The sequence below is a fragment of the Boleophthalmus pectinirostris genome, unplaced genomic scaffold (genome assembly GCF_026225935.1).
Source record: "Boleophthalmus pectinirostris isolate CB_2022bp ecotype Guang Dong unplaced genomic scaffold, ASM2622593v1 HiC_scaffold_15, whole genome shotgun sequence".
In the NCBI taxonomy this organism is placed as follows: Eukaryota; Metazoa; Chordata; class Actinopteri; order Gobiiformes; family Gobiidae; genus Boleophthalmus; species Boleophthalmus pectinirostris.
Genome location: NW_026571070.1, coordinates 19,255,048 through 19,279,138, shown reverse-complemented (window position 1 = coordinate 19,279,138; position 24,091 = coordinate 19,255,048). Strand labels below are relative to the sequence as shown.

At 38.2% G+C, this 24,091-nt stretch overlaps 1 protein-coding gene and 1 non-coding gene across 5 annotated transcripts in view; one reads left to right on the top strand and one right to left on the bottom strand.

Moving 5' to 3' along the window:
- The window catches only part of myripb (myosin VIIA and Rab interacting protein b), a 140,916-nt gene that overhangs the window by 57,427 nt on the left and 59,398 nt on the right, over positions 1–24,091 (top strand). The window lies entirely within an intron of this gene.
- trnas-uga (transfer RNA serine (anticodon UGA)) lies at positions 7,425–7,496 on the bottom strand. The gene has a single exon. It is a non-coding gene; the product is annotated as a tRNA-Ser (tRNA).

The window sequence follows — 24,091 nt, the reverse complement described above, 5'->3', positions numbered from 1 at the left end:
GGTGCTCTGGCCTTTTCTGGCAGAGTGTGACAGCTAATAGCAATCAGATGGGGGAGATAAATGGCTGCCACAAGCCTGTCTGTTGGGCAGCGAGTTTGGGGTTGTGAAGGTTGACACTCGCCCACGGTGGAATAAACACAGCCAAGCCCCTCACGCAGAGAGGGAGGGAGGAGAGAAAGAGAGCAAGAAAGTGAGATGGAGGGAGAGTGAGAGAGCAGAGAAAGAGAGAGGGAGTGAGACATAGGGAGGAGAGAGGGGAGAGAAAGAGGAAACAGTCTGCCAAGACTTTCTGCTTGGAGCTCGCGTCAGTGGCTGAGACAGATCAGCATGTTTGCATAGTAAGAGAAATGACAGTGGAAGTATTTTGATGAAATATACCAATATAAAGAAAGGGCAAGATGCAAGAATGTTTACTGTATATTAGCAACCTTTGATCAATGAGTTACTCTCTGAAAGAAAAAAACTCCAGTGAAAGGTGTACTGCTTAACTTTTCTAATGGGATTCTGCCATCTGCTTGTCTCAGTGAATGGTTACTGCTTTGTCTGAAATGTTCCACACTATGGCATTAAACTTAGCTATCATACATTTATTGAACCATTCTATAGTCTATTGTAATAGCCTTTTTTAGCTGAAACTAAATATAAATAAATGCCTTGATAAACCTGCACTTTTGCAGTGAGTGGGATCATTTTTCCACAGATCTGTTCTGTAACTTGACCTGATAATTTGATAATTTATCTCTCTATATACAGTTAAAATTCAGTCATATTTATCAGTAAAGAATAGTCATGGCAACAGCTTAAAACTCGCAAAAAAAGCTGATATTGCACCTGTCTCATGATGACAGAGAGCACGCACTGTACTTGGTGCCCTTTAAGTCCAGGAGCTAACCGTGACCTGTGTGAGTCATTGGCAGGTTAGCGACGCAGGCTAATGGACGGTGTGTCAGGGCCGTGTCGCTCCTGTCATCCCTGTCACAGAGTTTGTTACAACATGAGACATTGTTAAGAGTGTAACTGACCAGGACAGGCTGACACTGTCCCTCTGGGCTCAAGCAACACTGACTTAGCAAAGTACAATACACATTCACAACTATGTATAAAATAAACATCCTGGAAGATACAGTACATCTAATAGTTTACAGACCTTTTTGCAATTATAGAAAGGGGCTTGATACATATAATAAAGTGCAAATGACTAAATCTTGCCTTAACTTAAAGGTGCACTATTTATCTTGTCTGGTGGAGGGTCCGCTCTCTGCTCGTCTCCATGGAGATACTATTGCTTTGCCTGGAATATGCTACTGTATGGTATTAGACTTGGCTATTTCCATAAAAAACAAGCCATGGAGAAAAATCCAGCACACCGTCTTACTTGCAAATTGTGAGATTTATTAGGACAAACCGTGCAACGTTTCGGCACTAGGCCTTCGTCAGGCAAACTGCTATTTTTTGTTTGCCTGACGTGTTGTTGTTTGTTGACGTGCTGTTTGCCTGACGAAGGCCTAATGCCGAAACGTTGCACGGTTTGTCCTAATAAATCTCACAATTTGCAAGTAAGACGGTGTGCTGGATTTTTCTCCATGTTCTTGGGCTGCTCCCTCTCCTCCAATGCACCCATCTCAAGTAATTGTTGTGCGAAGTTCTCATTCTTTTATAAAAAAAACAAACCAGCAAGCGAAGTTACAGACCTGATCTGTGGAGAGGGGACCACACTCAGTAAGCATGCATGTTTTTCAAGGTATTTTTGAGCAATAAAAACTACTTTAATTGAATGAAAGCTAGATACGTTTGATGTGCTACTGTGGAATATTCCATACAAACCAATAAAGTCATCACAGAGACAAGCTGGTGGACCCTACTCCTAGAAAGTTATAAAATGCAACTTTAATTTATAATACTTTTACCTCTACTTGGGTAATTACAACTTTAATTTGACTCGGGATTTATTTTAATTACTTTTTGACTTGACCTCCACTCTACAATACAAGGAAACATGCATTTGTTCATTACCCTCAATAAAGTATACAACAAAGGACATTTTTCTTAATACAGTTCATAGTGTCTCTGAATTCATTTGCATAACAAACATTCCATAAACCTTGGCTAGCTCCGTGGACAGCCTGTTGTTGTGGTGGTGTGGCAGGATTTATGCTTATATGCAACAGAGCGGTTTGTCTCTTGGCCCACAGCCACATGAAATCTCCTCCTGACACCTTGGACCGGCTTGTAATGGATGAGCCATATTTTGCCTCTGGTTCGACTCAGTATCATTGTTATTCTGTAGAGCCTGTAGTGAAGTGTGTGAAGAGTGTCCAAAGTATGTGAGGGGCATGCTAAAAATACACTGACCGCTGCAGACTTTAAAACCTCTCAGGAGCTACTGTTCTTTACATGTTTTCACCCAGTCAGCATCAAAGTTGTGCCTTCTCAAATTTGTTTGCTCAACTTTAGGGACTGAATATTCACTGCTGTTTCTATTCAGGAGCAACACAATGGGACAGTGGTTAAGACACCACACAACAAGAATGTCTTAACTTCAATTCTGCAGAAAGACAGTCTGCTGTGATTGGTTATAAGGTGGTGAGTTTAGTTTTAGTTTATATTTGTCTGAATTTTTGTGTTCAAAATATTGCTCTAGAGTAGATTTATTTTATTTTTTTTAAATCCCTCATTTTGTTTTTGTTTCTTAACCTTCTATTTTACTTCCACTATCACTTCCAGCCCTTTCAAACCAACTAGCTACACTAACCCTCAAGTTGATATAAAGTGATGCTAACCTTCCTTTTGAATGTTATAGTACTTTTGTCATTATATACACAAGTTACATATACATAACACTTATTTACCTCTACCAGGATTAACATGCTTTACATTATTCACTTGAAATGTCAGAGGTTGTGCAATGTGTTATGTTAGCTGGATGAAATGCAGCAATGAACAAAAATGTTTCCTATTGTAATACAGTGATAAAGATTTGTGCTTTTGCTCTTTCAGCCATACCCTCTGCTGCACCTGTCCAGTTGTGATAAATCTTTCCCTCACTCCATCTCGCGTTGCCTCAATGCTCCAATGCTACATGAAACCCAAGGTGAACCAAGCAAGGACACAGGGCACTGCTTCTGTCTGCATATACTCATTTTGCCCATTTTTGTAGTCTCAGCAGGGCCAAGTGTATACTGTATTTGCAATAGTATTACTTTACATATATGTATAGCTGTCCTTTCACTGTGATGAAAAATCCGTTATTATGGAGAGTGCCTGAGGAAATAATAACTGGTGAATGTGTGGCATGAGGAGAGTAGAGCATCGCCTTGTGCAGTGATGAGATGGAGGTCACATATTCTAAGCACTGGGATAGTGTTTGTGTGTTTGAGTCTGGGAGCTGCAGTAATTGTATTATGAATGCCTCTATCGGGTTATCCAAGGATGCTTAAACATTAAAGAGCACACTGCAGTGCACAGTTCCTATAATAGGAAAGCTTTGATCCAAGCAAAAAGCCAGTTTACACAGTATTAGCTCAGGGTAGCTTCAGTGCAAACGTGTTGTCTTTTATGTTCTGTATATTAATCATAAACATATAAAATAAACCTTGTGTCTATATAACTTTAAGGAAGATATGGGTAGATCTGCTTCAATCAAATATCAAGGTAAGGACAGTAGAAGCAGTAGTAGCTGGAAATGTACACAAATTGTTCCGCATTTTTTTTATAGTTGTTTTTTACCACACAACAATAATTATTGTCCATGTCAATAAAGCAGAACTCATTATTTAACATAATCATTATTTATACTACCTAGTACAATGTATGAGAAACTTTTAGATTACTCTATATCATTGGATTTTTCCATCAAGTATAATTCAAAATTGCATTTGTTCAAAAGTGCATTCAATTCAGTAAAAAGTGACTTACTTAAATGTCACCGTGCTTTTGGTTTGCATAAAGTTTTGAAGAAACTCTATACTGAAGTGCTTTGCTGTCTCATTGCCCAGGCAAACTTTGTGCTCAAATTACTTCTAATGCCAAGTAATGCAACAATTCTGACATCCTCGGCTTTCTTCCCATCATTAGCTGTTGTTCTGCTCAAATACAAAGTGTCTGCCATTACACTCTGCTTATTCTCAGACTCCAGATCAATAAGTCTTCTCTTCTCTCTCCAGTACTGAAATGTGCCTCGTCTTTGCCTCAAATCTCCTTTGACTAAAGCCATACAAAATGAAGGTGTCTTGTATCCGTCAGTCTATACGTGTGTAAAGTGTTATTGAGTGTGTCTGTATATCTCAGTGTGCTCTCGACATGTTGTCCTCCCACCTCTGGAGCGCTCAGACCCTGTGCATCGGATTGATTTAGACGTGGAAAAAGAGACGTGTGGGTTAAGTGTCAGATCTGTCACAGCGCAGACTCATCAACGCACGAGCACTGCATCAGCGCTAAGCAGCAACTGTCCAATTACACTCTTCAACATAAGGGCTTTAAGTTTATGTGAACTAGAAATGAATCCATCCACAATAACTCAGTACAGTCTACCAATATTTTTTTGGCGTTAAATGGCATTTAAAGTCTTGTTTGTAAGTAAAATTTATATTAAAGGTCATTTTATGTGTTTTGATAAAAATAAAAAAAGAATAACAATAGTAGAAGTTTAAGTGATTTTTTTTTTTTTTTTTTTTTTTTTTTTATTGCCTTGTTTATTTTTGCCATATTGTCCAGTCCTGTAGTGCAAAAATATTGTGCCTCGTCAGAAATATTGGTTGTCAATGGGATTAAAATGAGATTGGGAAGATTTGAAGTCTATATTGAAATCACTATGCCAGTCACCTGCCTCAACATCTGCAGTGAGTACAGAAAATAATTAATTTAATTGAAATGACTTTGCTGCTGAGAATATCTGCAATTCATCAAAAGGAGGAGGCCATACTTTTTACTTTTCAGTCCAGATCTAAAGTAATAGAGGATTAGAAAATACAGGTACATGTTCTGAAATGTAGGATGTAAAGGTATAAAGTATCCACTCTAAAACTTACTTAAGTAAAGTTTGTGCTTAAGTATTGTACATTTACTTTTATGCTTTGTTATCTTGCAGCACTGGCTCTAACTAATACGTAGCAGGCGAAATCACTCATGCCAGTGTTTTAAACACACAAAAACATTGAAACGACTGAAGTGCTGGTGTAGTGATGCGAGGTCCGCAGTGGTGACAGACCACACAATATCCACAGATAAGTTCGTGTGAAGAAATTCACTGAGCTGGCCAAACAAACATGACTGTAGCACTCTTGGTTACACAAAGTTTACAGCAGAAATAGCAGTGTTCAAAACAGATTGATCTGGATCTATGTCTTTGGTAGCTAGTGCTTGCTGATCTAACAGTGTGTGGCTCTAATGTTTGGACTGACACAGTTTTCCTTCTAGCCATTGCCACTGCCCTGTCCATGCAACTGGCCACACACCTGTCTCAGTTCAGACACACTTCTATCGTGAAAACATTCACAAGTTCAAGTCCCCCTGTTAGCTCCTTGCAAAACAAGAAATTCTCCTAAATGTGACCTTCCCATGGATAAAGCACCAAAACGATCAACTGAGCAGCATTAGAAATATCCATAGATAGGTTTAGCTGAATAGAAAACTGCTCACATGAACACTATCCATCACAGACTTTACCTTCAAATGAGTATTGAATTTGATTAAAGGGTTTAAATATTTGGTGCTGCTCTATCATTTCTGCCAAATACAATTGCTTCTGCATCCTGTATTCATCGACACCCATTTTCACCACCACCGGTACACACCCACTTTGACGCATTTCTTTCTTTCTCCAATTTTAGTTTCGAAATTAGTGATATGGGTAGGATTCCACAGCGTCGTGTAATCATTTGGTACAAATAGATGAGCTGCTGGGTCACTACTGGTAAATACTTTTATCATGGTATAATGTTAGAATACTTAAAGGTTGTATGGAGGATTTTTTTTGTTTCAAATTGTCAATGATAGCATTATAGAGGTGCAGTAGCCTTGTAATTATGATGACCAAAAAAAAGAGAATAAAAATTCATAAACTCTGGACGTGGTGGGGCTAAACATTTGCCAATAGATAACGACACTGCCTCGTTATCTGTTAGCTGACAGGCTGTCAATTAAACTCCCTACGTTTCTAGCGTAACTGACTTGCCTGCGCGCTGCCGTTACGTGGTTTACGCCTGTCACGCAATCCACAGACGCAAGACGCACAGACGCTGCTTACTCCACCAACGCAACAGTTCTTAGCGGCTTTTTTGACCTATATCTTCCTCGCAGTTAGCACAAAGTTTGTTGCAATGGCAGACAAGAATCCAGGAGCAGTTAGCCACAAAAGAAAGTCAGTTTTTGAGGTCGCTGAAAGAAGAAGATAAGGGGAAAAGCAGCAAAGCTAAACTAAGGTGATTCTTGTAGATTCATTCCAGCGATGGTGCAACTGAAGCAGACGCAGGGTCTAAAGACTGGACGCACTGGTCGCCAAATTACTCCTGGACAGGTCACTTCTGCTTATTATGAAAACGTACTTTATTTCCAAGAGCTAGACAAACGTTTTTCAGGACACGAATGCAATATCCTATGTCTGAAAACGTAATTTTCAAGGCAAAGAAAGAGTCCGCTTGCTGCTGCGTGTTGTAGCTATTTCATTCGCACGGAATCTCCGCGCACCCTTCTCTGCACCCTTTCCTGCTCCTCTCCCCGCTGCCTGTTCCGCTCTTCCCCCTGCGCAACATTTGAAAAAGGACAAACAGTCGCTGGATTTCTCGTTCCTTGGAAAATCCTCTATACAACCTTTAATGCTAACTTTAGTATCTAAAATCTCCATTGGTTTAACCAGTGGTGAACCTAGGCCTTCAGGCTAATGCATAAAAACATGGGCATGAGCACGACAAATAAGAGTGAGACACGTTGCTAGTTTCCACACACATCCATACACAGTGCTAACCATAGACTATATGCTGAGGCCCTCTGCTTGCTGTCTGCATACCAAGCAAATGAGCAAGCAGTTCTCAATGTGTAACCCCCAAAACAATAGCAAATCTGATTGGACACTGTAGTTTTCTGTACTCGGAACATTAATCTTTGTTATTTATGAAATGTTTGCTTGAAATATAGCCTTAAAATAATTATTTTATTGATATATTTTGTACAATTTAATATTTATATTATTAAATTTAATGTATAAGTGCTGAAATCTTTAGGCCTTCTGTGAAGCCCTAGAAGTCCCTAACAGTTCCTCTCTGGAGGAACCTCTATTGTATGATCCATGACCTGTGTCATGTCTTTGAATTACTTGTGTTTATTCTTCAACAGCACAATAACAGTTTTTTCCTACAATGTAGTTGGTTCTAAGTTGCATATGCAAACTCCACACATACACAGCGTTTTTGAGGATAGTACCGGTGCTATGTGATGGCCAGGATTCGAACCCGGGTCAGCTGCTTTCACAGCAGCTATGCTCACCACTACACCACCACCACAGGAAAAACTAGCACATCCCATTAATTAATTTTAAATATTCAAATAATTTATTAAACTGATATATGAAAGCATTCTGTGTTTGATGGACATGAAATGACTGATTTCAAAGGAAGAATTACTGTAGATTATCAGGATTCTGATCAGCTTTCCTTTTCCTGTTTGATGGGTTCTGAACTGTGGAAGCTCCAACTCCGCCGACCACTCTCTTCTTCTTGTACCCAGTGGTAGATTCACTGCTGAGGAGTAGAGCAGTAAAAGGAGGCAGGTTTCTGCAGCTCATAGAAAAGGATATACGCCGATCTGGCCCTCTTTCGGCAGATGTCCTGTACTCTCATCCTGGTGACATCATGGTGATCGTCATAGGTGAGCCATGTTCCTATGTGTCTTCTGGGCCAAGCCCATCGCAGATATAATGTCCTAAAACACAAACATTTAGATAGTAGCACAAGGTAACACCAAATATGATATATTTCTATAGTATCATACCTTGGTTAGCTGAGTCTCCTAAATGAGAAATAATGCTGTTCAATTTGAAACATCCAACCCCCTGAAAGGGGTAAAAGAAAATCCATTAATCAATATAGCTTGATTTATTTTTAACTTTGTGTTACTTTCACTCTGTAAAATATGTTAAATAAGTTTTTAATGTTTACCTGTTTGGATTCGATGACTAGCTCTTCATCCAGCTGGATGCGATGCATCACTTTCTCCATCCTAAACTCAGAGTTATATCTGAATCTCTTCAGATGGAGAATAAGGACACTGCAGGAAGAGAGTTATGTTAAAAAAGTTATTAAAAATCAAATCAAATCCAATTTATTGTGCAGACTTACTTTGGCAGAGTGGCAATACATGTGGTCTGCCCAGAGAGTGTGCTTCCGCACTCACACCTGTACTCCAGCTCTGTTTCCTGTAAATGAGTTGGATTGTGTTTCTGTTATTGTGTTGTTAAAATATAGGTGAATAAAATGAATTTGTAGATAAACTAAGATGGCACATACCTTCAAATGGTAGGCCACGAGTTCTCTGATGGAGTGGCCAGAAGACAGGTCTAAAGAGAGGACGGTGAAGTCCTCCATTTGGGATGATCCCTGAGCACACCTACAACAAACACATGAACAAATAGGTCAGAGCATTTGGTGAAAATACAGCAGCAGATACAGTATCATTATCATATGACAGTGAAGGAGAAAAACATGAAAAATACATGTATTGATCAAAGTCTAGAAGGGCCTGTATGTACATTTTGCAGATCCTGGTGTTCTCCATTTGGAACATCATATGCTCCTTCACGGGGCCAGAAGTGAGGACTAACATCTGTACACACACATGATGGGGACCTGTCTCATGGGTGCACAAATCAGATCTTCATGTTAAAAGTTAACACACTTTTTCATGTATGTTTTTCTGTGGCTTTAGAGTCTCGCTGGAGTCATCAAGATTATGAATGACACATATAGAGTGTAGTAACAAAAATTTAACTCAAAATGTTTATTAAAATTGACCGTTTAAAAGACATTGTGCTCTCTGGTGGAAGAAGTACTAAATTTTGTTACTTAAGTAAAAGTACAAGTACAAAAGGTAAAAAGTTACTCAAAGTAAAGTAATGGTATCACATGAAAGAATCTACTTAAGTAAAAGTATCTGTTTAAAATGTACTTAAAGAGTAAAACGGAAAAGTAATTTGCTGAGATTTTTAGAACAATTAAAGGATGAAATTTTGTGATTTTGAGAAATGGATCAGATTTTAAGTGATTCAAATGATTTCTTAATTTTTCTACCTGTTTTGTGAATTTGTTTTGCTCAAAGTTGGGATGTTAACTCAAATTAATTGTGCTAAAAAAAACATGCTGCATTGGTTTGGTGTTGAAGGCATCTCCTTGACCTCCTGGTTGATGTTGGTGGTGTTCCAGGATCTCTGCAAGTGTTCCTCTGAACTATTCTATAATGCCTCTGGCCCATTTTACACTGTCAGCATAGTTCTCCTCAAAGTACTTCAGGGTTATAAACTCATGTTGTAGAGCTTCACTTGGAGTTATTCTCTTGTAGTACTCCTCTGGCTTTGTAAATGTCCTGGTGTATATTCCCCTGTCCAACAGCTCATCTGATGGATCTCCCAGCACACTATTGATGGTCCTCAGGCTGTTGTAGGGGGAGGAGCCGGAGAAACGGGGTCTGCCCAGGTAGAAGAATACAAGTAAGGGGCCCAGGGACCAAATGTCCAGGGCTTCAGTTAGAGGCAGTCCCAGGCTGGAACCCGAAAATAAGTAATCTGACTTCTGGTGTGCCAGAGTCAGTCAGCTTCACTTTTAATGGCTGATTTGACCGCCATTACATTATCGAGTTTCAGGTCAGCCAACTCTCTGAGTGCCTCAAAGGCCACCAGAAGCTGTTGGGCAAACACTCTGATCACACTTAGATATAGGCTCTTCTGATGCTGATTCCTAAAGTCCTCTAAGCTGCAGTCCAGCATTTCAAATGCCATATATGTGTTGTCATTCCAGTCAAATGTGTCAGTGAATTTAACGATGTGGCACCTGTCAGGGTCTAACTCTTGGACGTGGTGGAGCATTGTGAGCTCTCTGCAGAGAATGCTGTCCATGGCATTCCACCATTTCCATGCTACCCATGTCAGTTTTGACTTTGAAAACAATAATGCATTACATCTTTTCACTATTATAATTAAATTAAAACACATCTTTTCAACAATGTCAAGCTTTATGTATTCTGTGTACACTTTGCAACTAAATATTGTGTACAATATATTCCAAGTATTGTAAATTTGTGAAATTCAACAAAAATGTGCCAAACACACAGACTTATAACTACAAACCCAAATTTTATTTTCCTGACTCAGACAGTTTTGAAAATGTACACTAGGTACACTTAAATCATTGGGGCTACTTGATTTCAAATCATAATCACAGTACTCTGGGTCATATTGAAATCACTGTTATCAACAATTATTTGTGATATGTTTACATAATACTTTGGAACTGATTTTTTTTGTTTGATCAATATACTCTTGATCTTGGATTGATTAAAACTGTATGCATGATTGGTGTGTGACCATGAGACTGTAACAACAACATTTTTCATTTTTGTCTTTTTAGTAGCCTTGAGTGATTATCTCCTTGAACACCAAGATTACCTACTTAAGACAAAAGATAGATGTTATGGTAATTGTTCTTTCAGAAATGGCTTGAATCACAGGGAGTTAGTGCAGACAATAAACTGAAATGTTTGGCTGGCTGACATATCACCAAAATATATTACAGTACTGAACAAGATGTACCTTCTCTATTCCCTCTATTACAGTCCTGCAGATAAGACTTTGCAGCAGCAATTCAGAATGCAGTGCTTCAAGTGGATACAACACAATTTTTACCTCTGGTGCCAAAGTGATTAAACAATATCAAAAAATAACGGGTGTATCCTATGAGCTTTATATATCTAGCAGAATGGTCCAATGGGAATCTAGATAGGCCCCATTATGTCAGAATCCCAGCCGATGTCCAATCTTTATAATTGAATTGGCATCCCTTGAAAACAGCTCAGTCCTTATTACACTTCTAGCTTCCTGTCTCCTAGAGGTGCATTCTACATCCTTCCTATCCTGCCTTTATCACTGGGGACTTCACTGAACAGTAGCTCTTCTAACTCTGCATTTTTGTTGCCACCAAAATAGACACTAGTTCCCTATGGCTTCCATTGTCTGTTTTTTAATACACGTTCCTGCTATTGTTGCACTGTGCATGATACTGCAAAACTCAGCATGTTTTACACTGAAATAGCAGATAATATTATCATTGAAGTTGATAGAGAAATATGAACTGTTTTCTGTATTGCATTTTCAATTCAGCTTCATCCATATGTAAGACTCTCCATCATACTGGCAGAATATGAAAAGCTTTTCTAACCCCAGTCCCACATGAATGGCTGACAGCAGACTCTCATCATTTTTCATTGGTGTAGCTTGGACGCCTAAGCTGCTTCTGTATCCGGTTAGTAGAGTTTTCCTTGGAGGATATAGATTATTGAGCAAAACTAAGAACAATCTGTCGCTATGGATTTCAAGGGCGCTTCTGAAGAGATTAAGTGGACTTGTGCAATCAGAAAGAGTGTTACAGCTTTTTCAATTTGTAGTCACAATTTTTCGATGACAACATAGAAAGGCCGAGGAATAAGTATTTTGTAAAATGGTCCTGAAGTTTGGTTTTAGACACATTAGTTGCCAGGGTCTGTTGATACTTTTTAGCTGATGCCCTCAATATTCTCTGAAGGTGTGAAGCTAACTTAAAGCACTACTCTGTTAGAAGCTCTGTTATTCAAGCTTAATCTGATCTTTATTGTATCACAATCTGACCAGAAAGAGATGATTTAGTTGGAAGTACAACAAACAAGTCTCTCACATGTAAAATTACTGTGTCACAAGCTAGCTACCAGTCACTCTCACCATTTTTGTTGACCTAAAACACTAAACAGGATTACGGACATTCCTGAAAATTTGTTGTGTATTTTATAATGAGATTTCAGACCATATTAAAATATCTTTGGCAGTTTTTGCTAATGTGTGCATTGTGTAATGGTTCAGCCCTATGTTCCCTCAGCCCTAAGTTCCCTCATTTCTAAGATTTTTTTATTTCTAAGATTTTTCTCAAATTGAAACCTAATTCAAATTAAACTCTGAATCATCCCTTTAAATGCAGTATGAAAATAAAAATGACCTGAATTAGAGTCATTTCAACTTTGGGTCTTTTGCGCCATGACCTCTATATTACATCTGTAGTCAGATGCTGCTGGGTAATAGGTTTGGTGTAATTGACTTCCAAATTGTGAGAAATGATGATAAATCCGATGCAAATTGATGATAAAGGAAATTTTTGGAACATAGAACCTAACTTTGGAAAAAGAAGGAAAAAAAAAAACTATAACTGTAAAAAATAACACAGGCATACTCGCGTGTAATCGTGGTAACTGCCAGTAGAGAGAAATGTCACTGCAAAGTATCAATAATCCAAGACACTAACATTGCTTTAGTGACTTTAATATTATATCTACCTCTGCACACATTTTTCTGTAGTTATTTATTCATTATTTTTTGTATATGTTAATGGACATGCATGAGCTGCTGTAAACACCCCGGTTTGTAACCATGGACTTATTTTCATCCATTGGAAATGAATTGTTTTAGATGACACAGTTTTATCTTAATTTCAGAGCTCTACATATTCCTGCAGCTCACACTGTGCCTACAAGTTGAAAATTAAATTAAATATTCAGATTAAAAAGTTTGCTGATCGTTACTGAAAGGTCAAAGCAAATATGGCTGACTGCAGATTTATATTCCCATATGTCTAAATGATCTTCGGACCTCTCTGAGATAGAAGTGCACAGTCTACCCCCCACTATTTGCTCCCTGCTTTTATCTTTTTCCCACGTATTTGCTGTGTAAGCTCTCAGCTGTGATTGGAAACCTTATCAGCAGTGCACACATTTGACTTGGATTGTTTCCCAAAGTGAGGGCTCATTATTGGCCTGTAGGATAGTCATCGGACAGCAGCCAAGTTCACCGAGAGGATCCCCTGTCGCCCGGAGCTTTGTGCAGGCCTGCAGTTCAGAGAGGAGAGGGGGTGGAGGAGATGTAGAGGACTGAGAGCACAGATGTACAGCTATGTGGGAAGACGATGACAAATCTGAAACGTGTTAGAAGTCATGTTCCAGAGTGGTTACATGTGAAGAGGCTGCATCCGATGGGTTTGAAGGGCACTGTAAGTGTAGTGTGCCGATAGAAATCTCACTTCAGATAACAGTAGTGTGGGTCAGTGGGTGCTCCACTAGATCAAATGGTTAAAGGCATGAGGCGTGTGTTAGGTTCACAAAGGCAGAGATAGAATGACTCCTTGTCCTTCGCGTGCTTCCATTAATTCGATTGCATGTGCAGTGTTGGTGTCTGCAATAGGCTACCAAAGGTCTGAATGGATGCCTGTATTTGTTATATGAGAACTGGCTATGGTCTGAAAATGCACACGACAATATGATGGCAAATGGAGCTCGATTTAAAATTGAATAGCTGAAATTAACAAGTGTCAAGACTGAAAAAACCCACAAGCATGGACTTTCTGTATTAGGTTCAACAATTCAAATGTTCTCTCAGCAGCAAGTGTGCCGTGATCTTAATCAGAATATTAAATTAATATTTTTTAAAATCTAACTTAGAAAGAGCAAATAGATAGTCTCCCAAACTGCGCCATAACACCTGAAACCAACAAGACAGCCACAATCTAATACACTTCATAAAATACTGGAATAGCTATTACATGCACGACCACTGATGGTCTGTTTACTACTCATAATTGGCCTAAAAAGTCTCATAATATTTAAATTTTTAGTTCTACAAAGTTGTTTTGTAGTTTCTTGAGGAATAAATAACCGCTACATACACTTTAAGATCAGTTTTTGTCTTTTCTTAGTTTAAAGGGAAATGTAGAGAAAAATCCCACACACCATTTTACTTGCAAATTGTGAAATTTATTAGGACATAAACAATGTTTCGGAACTAGGCCTTCATCAGGCAAAATGATGTTGTCCTAATAAATTTCACTATTTGCATGTAAGACAGTGTGCTGGATTTTTCTCTATGTTCTTGGGCTGCTCCCTCTCCTCCAACGCACCCTTTTCAAGAAATTAATGTGCGAAGTCCTCATTAGTTTAAAGGGAAGAATGCTATTACTAGTCCCTGCATTGGTATCTGTTCATATTGGGCATCGGCAGATACTTAAAACTGTAGTATCGGAATCGGTATCGGATCTGAAAAGGCTATATCGATGCATCCTTATAGTTCCATGCATTAGAGCAACACAGTAAAAGAATTTAGCATAAGATGACCTATGATGTTTCATCTTAAAATTCAGTGACACAGCATCCTAATAACATATACAGTACTTTATTTATTGTATTACACATGATTTGCTGAGTTTTATAGTCTTGTCAGCTATCTGTTGTATTTCCACAGTCAGAGGGTTGAAAAGAACATGTTTGGGAACAGTTGATTTGGCCCTAACATAACATTGTGCCACCCGCAGAATAATAATCTGCCTTGAGCGCTGTATAATTGATTTGTCCCCCTCAAACTGCTTTCATAATAGCTTTCACTTCACTGTGAAGCTTTGGATAAACTACGCTGTCGTTAATGTCTTTGTTAGGATCACCATATATGCTTTAATACTCTTTGTATGCTTTTTTGTTCCAGTAATGAGCAATGGCCAACTTTTTAATTAACTTCACATTGTACAAGTGCTGTTTATTAAAGAGCAGGAGTGATTGACGTCAGACAGGTTTGCAGTGCTGCATGAGTCAGTGTACAATATGGAAATTTATAGCAGGCTTGATTGTCAAGGCTGAATAACTGGATTGATAATATTACTTGAAGTTCATTGCAGATATATGTACAATTTTATATACACACTACATAGTTTGGATGTTCTGCTAAAGGTCCTATATTAAGCAAAATTTACTCTTTTGAGCTTTAAGCTTTGTTGTAATGCTGTTACCTCATCAAAAACATACCAGGTGTTATATGCTTGTGATGTATGGTTTGTTTCATTCACACATGTTTGAGTAACCCTTTATTATTAGTCTGTCTACATCTCCAAAGGTCAGAATGCTCTGTTCCAACTTGTGATGTCATGAAGTGTTTTTAATTTAAGAAAACAACCAGCCTAAATATGCAATCCAAAGTTATCCAAAGCATTACACCATGACTCCTGATGAAGAAGGATGGCAGGAATGTTCACATATGAGGAGAGGCAACTCCGCTCACCATGAGAATGCACTTTTTATTTTTTTTTAGTAATGAAAATACCTGTAAGTGGATAAATGCAAGATGGACAAGTTTAATGCAATTTCAGACACGGCAATAATGTCTTCATGGACACAAGCAGATGGCAGATCCTATTGCCTTGCACAGTTAACTTATGCCATATGTAATCAATATTTACTTCTATATTTAAATCTCATCTCATTCTTGTTCTTGTAGACCCTATCTTGTGTCTTGGCTCATCTTGTGAAATTTCTCTCTCGTTTCACCCCTAATATTTATCCTGCGGATTTGTATTTTTACTTTGCAGTTGATTAAAAAATGTCATCTTACAAGTGAATGTGTTTGCTATGAGACTGATCTAGTTCTATCTTATTTTATCTTTATCTTGATATCAGTATAATATGAATAATTACTGCATGGTTTGAGGCATCTAATTTGCTGAAATGACCCTGAAAGTTAAGAAGATTACATTCATTATTTATGTTTGAAATGCATCCCTGCCCCTACATCTGCGGACAGCCCATTTGTCACCATGCAGTGTGTGTTCATCCAGTCATGCTAACATCTGTATGCCTGGATTTTCTTAAACACTGTTTACCAACACCATACTTAGCTCAGCGGGCTGGAAAGGCTTCAGGCTCTATGTGATGTATGGTGGCAGTACACAGTGGAGTGACTCTTTATATGAGCTGCTTGGTGATGCTCAAAGAACCAGTCCCTATGGGCAAAAGTACAGCAGCAACAGCAACAGAAGGGAGGGTTCACATTCTCAAGTAGAGTGCAGTAGATCAAGCCACTGTCACATTTTACCATATGCAACCACACACACCCAGCCAAGATTTACCGCTGTGTGAGTGTATACAAACAATACTGTGAAAAGACTGTGAAAGGCAATGAAGAAAGAAAGATGAATGTTTAAAACGGAACAAAACTCGCACCAAGTTGGACTGGACAGTGTTGAAATAATGTGCATAAATATTATAAATTGTTTAAAATGTATATATTTAAAACAAGGACAGTGCACAGAAAACATTAATCTCAGAGAGAAAAGATACTCTGTGCCAGATTTAGCTACAAGCTACTTTCCATTTGCAATCCTTGGGCAGGTAGAAAATACAGTACATCAAAGAAACTATTTACATTAGACCAACTCTAACATCAACGTTTATTCATTAACAGTTTCTCCTTTAAATAACCACTATCCAGTTCTAATTTCCATAAATACAAGATTTCAAATTCATCATTATCTTCTAAAAATACTCTATTTCATTGTCAATAACACTATAATTGAAACTCTTCAGGTGTTTTTAGTGATTGAAGTTTTCATTTTAGAATTTGATTTTTAGACAAAAAATAAAATAAAAATCAAACCCAATATCGTGCAAATCACTTGGAAAAAATCTTGGATTAAAGTATTTCACACTGCAATTTTGTCCTTGGCTGATTACTTTCCAAAAAATATATAAATATAAAATATATATATAAATATAACTGCAAGCTGCAAAAATACCCCACACATTGATGAAATACTATCTATTGTTTTCAGATTGATGAAGACTTAGGACCATTACCACAGCTATCACCCAAGAATATGTTGCCTACAGTTGGAGTTTATATAGTATATACTGTCACTCAGGAAAAGGGGGAATCTGACATTTGCAGAGAGAAGGCTGCATATCTCCACTCATGCTAAAATGCTATGAGGATCTTCAGTTATTGCGTGTGTGTCTTGACTTATGAGTTTTTCTAGTTTACTTTAAGAGCAGTGCCCATCCATCCTTTACTGGCCATTTTGATTGACAGGTGTACTAAGTAAAAAGGACAATGCAATGGAGTCATGCTGTTTTTACACTGTCGCAGAAGACTAGATAACAAGAAGGGTTTGGTCCATTTTTATTCATGCAGCAGATGAATAACCCACACCAAGGCCACAAAGGAAAATTGGACACCATTAATAATGCATGCAGTATAAATTAGCTACATTCTGCTCCAAAAACAAAGTATGAGCATGATATAATGGGAGGAAATTGGAAGCCAGTGATAGTGTTGTGTAGTATGGGGATTTTATTTCAGTGTTTTAGCATAAGCACTTGATTTTGAGAACTCAATTACCTTTTGCCAATTTCTGACTCTGACTGTTAAAGGTGGTTCATGCTTTAGTCAGATGAGAGCAATCGAGCAGCACTCCAAGGTTGTCAAAAATAATTTAGAACATTTTCAGTTTGGAAAGCAAGCCAAATTGACAAATGACTTTATTGACTAAAACTGTGTTAAAATATTCACTTCAGATTCATGATTTATTGAGTTTAGTGCACAGGTACGTAGTAGAAAGTAAGAACAAAAACAACTTTAATATTTTTAGCAACTGAAAGAGCACACTCTGATATTTTTTTTACTTCTGTTCAGCAAGTACCATTATTATTTTATTACTACTTTACCTTTACTCCTACCACTACTCCTTTTATTAGTACAAAAAGTAATTATTATTTTTATTGTTGTATTGTAACTAAAACCACTACTACTATATTTGCACTTCTACTGCCAACAGAAAAAATATTTACTTATTTACAACATGGCATAAACATCACTGGTGAAGCGTCAGATCCACTGACCCACAGGTTGGAGGTGCGATTCCAGCTCCTGCAGATGAATGATGTCATTGTGTCCTTGGACAAGACAGTTAACTCACCTTGTCCCCAGTGTCTGTGTACACTGCGTGCATGAATGCGTGCGAATGGGTGAGTGGGTCCTTGATGTAAACCTCTTTGAGTGACTTGAAGACTGAAAAGTGTCATCTGTGTGTGTATATGTGTGTGTGTGTATGTATGTGTATATATGTATATATAGATGTATGTATATGTGTGTATATATATATATATATATATATATATATGTGTGTGTACTAATATATTCTTAACACTGCACTTTTAATCTGACAGTAATTTACTTCACATCTTGTCACCTGTCTTCCCACATGAACACTATTTCATTTTTGGCACCTCTGCCTCAATCTACTGCTTGCCAGCCCCTCTAATAGCCAGCCGCCACCAGCTCTCTACCTTTAAATTTATGAGTCAAATGCCAATCTACCTCCGCAATGCAGAGAAGTGCAAGAGTTGGACTATTTCTTTTCAAACTATGTATTGCTTTATTCTTTATTTAAACTGGCATGTCAAGCTAGATGCACGGTGCAACTTAGATTCACCCAGTGGGGATCCAAATGCAAATTACCAGCTTCGATTGAGCCAGAAATCTCCTCGTTTTCAGCGCTTCCTTCAGCCTTGAGCGCCCCTCCACCAGCTCTAATGCACACAGGCTGGGATGGGAGCGAACATGCAATAGAAACCAATGATGGCTTCACTTCAACCAGAAAAGAAATCACTCTACAAGACATGAGGCAACATCTTCACACTCCAAAGTGCAGATTTTCAATTAAAAGCTTCTTAAGAGCCATGAAAGCACTGGGTCGATTTGCAATTACCAACTACGTTTGGCTACTGTACTCTTGAAAATGCGCCCAAATCAATAGCTGTACACTCAAGGCCCACATCAGAAAATACATTCACATTTCAGAGCCAGGTGTGCCTCTGTGCTGCAGGCTATTGGCTTACAGAGGGAAAAGAAAGCTGGCGCTATGGGGGTTTTTGCCTATAGCTACTGGATCAAAGCATAGTTCTGCTTTTTTTTCTTCTCAGAGTTCATAGTGTAATATTTGTCAGTCAATATTTCAAAATTGAGAAAATATCACCAGCTGAGCCAGCCAACTATATACCACTTTAATGGTAGAATCATGTTAATAGATTACATTAATTTAAATTGTGCAGAAAAAGTATTTCAAGGATTATCAATGAATGGTTAGCTAGTGTTCCCGTAACTATTCAGCCTTCCTTATATGTTCCACAATATATCATGAAAGTTGTTATTTTTTGCATTTTTTTTAAATAACAGGTGTTTTCACTGAGTTGCATCTCCACAGATCTGACCTGCAACTTGGCCTAGTGGCTTCACCTGTTTATCTGCATGGAGAATGATAGATTTAATGCCGTACTGTGGAACATTTCAGGCACAGCAGTAAATTATCCATGGAGAGTAGCAAATGGCAGACTATTCTAGGGAAAATTTATACGGAGCACCTTTTAATAGATATGTCTGTATATCTCTAAGTGTAGGTTAAAATTAGGACCATTAGTTTCTTGGCTCTTCTTTGCATGAAGAAAGTAGAAATGTATTGATCAGGGTGAGCCAAACTCATCTTGTAAACCGTAAAAGTACTATAAAAATTAGGTCTTGAAAGGGGCTTGTATTTGAAGAAGTTGTTAAAACTGCACTAAAACTTGACATTGAACGACTATCTTGAATGTCAGCGTATGAAGATATAAGTTCACTCCACCAGCTGCTTTGCCTTCAGTCTGAAAAATGCACTGGCAGCAGGCCTGTGAGGAGACTTAATAGATGTCTAGCAGATAAAGCGAACCAAGAATGGGATGTGGGTGCACCCTGAAGGAAAGAGTCAATACATCTTCAGTACATATAGAATAATCACCAGGACTGACAGCACAAACCACATATTAAATTCGCTTATCGTGCTGCCATCTTGGTTTTAAATTACCTAGCAAATCAGCATTCCCGTGCGCCATGCATGCTTACCACCCTCAAAGATCTGTGTGGCTTCAAAACAGTCTAATCTAAATAATCAATGTACTTTTAATTTTAGATTGAGGTACACCTTAACACAATTCACTCACCATTGCCCTGTGTTGTAGAAGGCAGGCTTTTAATCAGCAGAGCCTGAAGTGGCCACATGTCTATCCAGTAGCTCATTGCATGTTTAAAGGGGCATTTAATGGGGGTTTCAGCTGGGTAGAGACTGGCAATTTAACACATGTGATCTGTCATTCGTATTGACCACATTTGATTTAAGTAAAGGGCTATTGCATTGTGTGTGACTTAAAGGGATTTGATGTATTTCAATCTATAATCAGTGGTCTAATTCCCCAAAGTACCGTCTGAACCTTCAGTTAAACAATTGTGTTTAAATGAATAAAGTCTTAAATTTGACTTGAAGACAGATGTAAAAAGTGCCATGTATTTTCCAAAGTTTTTTAAAGCAATTCATACTATTTAGTAGAAAAGTAAATGGCATGAAAGCTTAGAACTTGAATGTGGGTCCAAACTGTATAAAGAAGTGGACTAAGGGAGTCTGATGTCACCCATAGTGTTCGGTTCCAATCAAATGAAGCTCACAATGCTGGCAGGTATAGGGGCAAATTTGGAGCCTTAAATTCCATATTTGGAATGGGGGTTTATTTACGGACAAAATATTGAAATGAAAACACAAGGATAATGTAGAGCAAACAAACATTTTAATGGGACAGTCTGGAAGTTTGGACATAGGACCTCATTTCCTAGTTAGTCAAAGAGTTGAAGACGTGTGGAGACATTTTTTTAAAATATTCCATCCAGTCCTTGTATTTACAGAGGTCGCTGTACACAGTGTACAAAACAGCACATATGTTTCGGTGTCCAGTGGGAAAAAGCTTTGCCAGGTGAGAGTAGCACAATGTCGATGACGAGTCCCCACCTCCCCCCCTCTGTACGGTGTCCTGGTTTAGACCAACGCAAATATGGTCACACTAACCTGTATTCCACTGAGTCGTGCTGCATCAGCGCACAAGAGCCGTTTTTTTTCTTTGCTTAATTTATGCAAATTATTATTATTAACATGCGGTTTTAAGTTTCGTTTCTGTGAGAGTTTAGCAAAGCTGCATTAAACACATTATAATCTCAAACGGGATGATGTGGCTCTAGAGTGGTTACAGTTTATATGTCGTAAAGTTAAATTTATTTATGCAGATTAGTAGTGCAGATAGTAATAATAATGATGATAAATTTTAATATAAAAAACGTGAATGATTAATCGATAATCGATCGTTAATTCTCCCGACGATCGATTAAGAAAATTTAATCAAATGCCCATCCCTAGTCTCCACACGTCTCCAACACTCTGGCTCACTAGGAAATGAGGCCCTATATCTAAAATTCCAGACTGACCCTTTAAGGCTAAAATGACTAGGCTCACAGCAGCAGTTACAGAGAGAGGGGTAACAATTTTTCAATGTAAAAAGTCGATGGAGCTGGAAGCACCTCCATGAACTCTTGGAACTTTTGGCAGATGGCGAGTTAGCTATGTCCATTTATTTATATATATATATATATATATATATATATATATATATATATATATATATATATATATATATATAGTCTATGGTCCAGGCACAGTGATAAAGTACAATACAAAACGAAATAACACATTTAATTTCCAATGCACAAATTCCATGACATTGTTCCTTTAATGTGAGGTAATCCATGTAACATCGAGAGGACAGGGAACTGCAAACATGTATCCATCCTTTGGAAAATTAATCTCAAACAGCATAATAATTTAATTTAAGATCATTAATGATAAGGCTAATTAGCCCTATCCTGATATCTTTCTTCCAAACAAAGTCTAATTATTCCATCTTAATTAAAGCCATGTGTTATGTAGACTAAAGTCATTGATAGTTATAATCTCTTTGTACCTGCTCACTGCTGCCTGACCCTCAGTGTATCCACAGACTTAGAGCTGCTCTTCATGTCTCATTAGGACTGACAGGAGCTAATATAAGGGGACATCAGCCGTGACCACTCCCCTCCGCTCCTCGAGATATGTGTACATTTTGCCCACTCGTTTAATGAAATGGCCCGAGCTGTAGCCATCATCTAATTGTGCTGTTCATTAAACTTGTATCACCGGCAGGAGCACAGAACCCAAATGGCTCCTGATCTTAATCGTGACTGAAGGAAATGAGTTCCCAGCACTGGCTCTCTCTCTAGATATTTCCATACAGGCTGCATTCACTTGGCATCTATACAATACTTTATAATGCTTTTGTGAACCAGATGGCAAGGCTTTTTATTTGATTGAATGTGTTTTTGTAATGACTGATTGAGTTGTATTTTTCCCTGCACCATGTCTGTAGAATATCAAGACCCTCTGATCATGTTTCTTTTAAATGCTCCACCCTTTTGTTTGTACCACTCCACTCTGCTCTCACATGACGCTAAATGTGAATCAGTTTGTTCGTCTTATTAATATGCCTCATGTAATGATGCATATGAAAACCAATCAGAGCAGTAGTGGAGGAGCAGTCTTAATAACTTGCTCCCTTTGGTTATACATACGCACTCTTACGCACTCTCATAGGCCTCAATATGCTGGTTTAAGCACTATCCTCTTATTTGCATTTGACTTTTACATTACCAGGTCCATGCACCGGAGCTGTGGTTTTCACGCTGTTTGTCTCAGTCCAGCTCTGGGGCCAATCATGGCTTGGTGAATTTGTGTGGCCGGCAGCACGCGTATTGAAATGTAATGCTTGGTCACCAGAAATTTTAATTTACATAGATTTTAAATGGCTTCACGATCGAGATGGGAATTGCAGCCATAAACAGATTCCATTATTAAACGCAGAATGGTCACAGTTCAGTGGTGTTTAAATGAGCATTTAAATACAGTGAAACGTTTGTGTATTTTTCACAGCCATTGGAATAACTCATACTATCAAACTATGAATGCAGATACAATTAAAGAGGGGGTATTTTACTTCTATGGGGTATTAACTGCTAAGACATAACACATAAAGATCACCATGTTACCTTTTTATTGTTTTGAAAATGCTTTATTTACAGAAAAATAATGTATTAACGTTGAATAAGTTTCCGTTTTGTTTTTCACGCTCTGAATCTCGCCTGCCTTTGCTCTTCGCTCCAAGTCACTCACTACAGTTTAGTATCATGCTTTTGTATATTTATGGAAAATTGTCCTGTGGGAGCATGGCTGACGTAGGCTTGTGGGCTGAGTATTGGACAGAATCTTACTGCTAACTGTACAGTAAGGAGGGTTTGAATAGGGCCTGGGAGAGATCACTAAATTACTGAAACACGCATGGATGACATCTAAAACCTCTTCGGGCATGGAAGAAAACAAAAAAAAACAACATAACAACAATTAAGTTCCTATATTACACATAACTGACTCTTGTGTTTGAATAAATCTTTATGATTACTGGTTGTATGTCTGTATCGCGAAAGCTCATAATGCTCTTTTCCACCTTGTGATGTCATGAAGTAGTTTTCAAGTTAACGGTTACCTTTTCACCTTTAATTCAGGAGAGAGTGTTTACTGTTTGGGAGAAGAACTCGGCCTAAAAATGCAGAGTTTGTGTGAGTGAAACAAAACTAAACTCCAGGTATGTTTGTGATGAGGAAAGAACATTATAACATAGATCAGAAAATAGCATAATATTGGCCCTTTAACAAATTAAATCATAATACATTGCGATAAGTGAATCCAGAATGGAACTTATGATAACACTGGACCCCATCCTCCTCTCTGTTTGACCATACCTGTGCTCTAAGTATACTGTATGCACTACTCTATCTACAGTGTGTGTTTGAAGCAGTGTATCTGGGGGATCAATCAGAGTCATGAGCCCGTGCCCTTGCAGCGTGTCGAGAGTAAAGAACCGTCTTAAATAATTCAGCCTCTGCCCATTTGAGCTCAACTCACTTTCACACCAACAGCGCAGGCTCAGCAGTGAAGGCTTGTACTGTTAAATATAGTGAAATATTGTTAAGTGGTTAGACATCATATTCTGCTTACCTAGTTCTAGCCACAGCTTCTGTTGGATTGCTTGCTCTGCACTATTCCACGTAGTATAAACCCAT